Source organism: Cupressus sempervirens, chromosome 5, assembly GCF_028749045.1.
Source record: "Cupressus sempervirens isolate cs-2001-9-10 chromosome 5, ASM2874904v1, whole genome shotgun sequence".
NCBI lineage: Eukaryota > Viridiplantae > Streptophyta > Pinopsida > Cupressales > Cupressaceae > Cupressus > Cupressus sempervirens.
In genome coordinates, this window is record NC_143122.1 from 566,136,339 (window position 1) to 566,138,126 (window position 1,788).

At 33.4% G+C, this 1,788-nt stretch overlaps 1 pseudogene; it reads right to left on the minus strand.

Annotated features, from left to right (window-relative positions):
- Positions 1-294: 294 nt before the first annotated feature.
- LOC149557188 (uncharacterized) lies at positions 295-1,428 on the minus strand (annotated as a pseudogene).
- Positions 1,429-1,788: the final 360 nt, after the last annotated feature.

A 1,788-nucleotide genomic window follows, 5' to 3' on the forward strand; every position in this document is an offset into this window, starting at 1 on the left:
GTAACATAGACACTTCAATACTATTGAAGCATTGAAAGTTGACATGAAAAACCAAGTCTATATATTAAGATATTTGGACAAATGATATAACAAAAGGGATCCCAGAATTATTAGTCATTAAACCAAAAAGTAAAACAAGAAAAGAGATATCAACATTATTGAATCATCAATTCAAAAGCAAAACAAGAAAAGTGACTTCAGTATTACAGAAAAGTTAAGCCATGTCATGAATCCCAAAGAAAAACATTGATAGAACATGGCTAATGTACACAATTAGAATTTTAATTTACATACCTAAAATTCTTCCTCTGCCTATTGTCTATCACCATTCAACTTCTTCATAGCAGCACAAAATACATCATGGAACTGGGCTTGATATACACAACCAAAGCCACCCTTTCCCAAAAGATTATAACTACTAAAATTATTTGTTGCCTCATGCAAAGCAAGGTAATTGATTGCAGATGCACATTCTCTCCTCTTTGTAATTTGGAAAGAACTCAATGATTAATCAATGACCCAAGTGATATTCCCTTACTGCCATCTAAAAAGACAAGTTGGTTCAAAGCTTTATTAGTAAACTACTTTTAATTCCATTTCAGACCAAAAAGGGACTACAATAAGAATGCCCAAAACTTCGTTTAATGGATGTATCTGCGGCCCTGAATCCCATAAAGAGATTATGATGATGCTTATTCAAACTTCGCAAATTGTAAGCTTAATATCTATAGAAGAGGATCCCACAAGAAGTTTTTCAACCATTAAGAAAAGTGAAGAAAACCTGAACCATCAATGTGTACTTATCTTTCATATGCTTGAACTTGAGATGGTGGATGAACTAGATATGAATTTTTCTTGTGCACCCAACTACAATATGCAAATAGAAAGATGGCTCCAATAAGGAACGGTGCAAAGATGATAGCTGCAAGGATTACAACTCTAAGATGGTGGCTTTCATGGCTTGCTGAATTTTTTTGTTCCATTTATGTTGCTGAAACATTGTTTTGGAATAATTAAAAACATAATATCTATCATATGGCACAAAATGTGTTACTAGATTCAGGTTTTTGTAATATCTAAACAACTTGAAATGTTAAAAAAAAGAAGATAAAATTAGAATGCTCTGACTCTTGGAGCACCCATAATTCAATTTCAGTAAATGAAAGCTCCTGATAGAGAATGAATATGTAAGTTCATTTAACCATTGTATAAGAATGGTAAAGAGGGTGTGAACTAGGAGCATGCAATGGTGCATATGATAGGGAATGAGTCCTTTGCCTCTGAAGAAGATAAGATTGATGATCTCTTGCCATGAACATACTTGAATTGAAATGTTCCAATGACACAACTTCCCCAAAATAAAATAGCCATCAAAGCTGATTTTGTCATCATATCTGATTGAATAAACTAAGTGGCAATAAGATGCATTCAAACAATTCCACACGCCTTGAGAAGTAACAAATAGTTTCCTGTGTTATAACACCCACTTCATGCAATCTGTGCACCTTCAAGTACATAATCAAAGTTCTTCAAAGTTGTATCATAAGTTCAGTTCCTTCTAAGGGATTCCTTCTAAATTCTTATGCATAGAGATGTGTATGTATGTAAAAAGATAAAGATATTGGTAAGAAGTGGGGGGCATTGAGAAATACTGATGGATAAGTAATGCCTTCATTTTCCCAATCCAAGCATTGTTACAGAAACCAATTTGTATGAAAAGTGGCAAATTTGGAGAGGACCCATTTTTGAAACTTCAAGAATTGATTCAACTCACCATAAAATACCCAA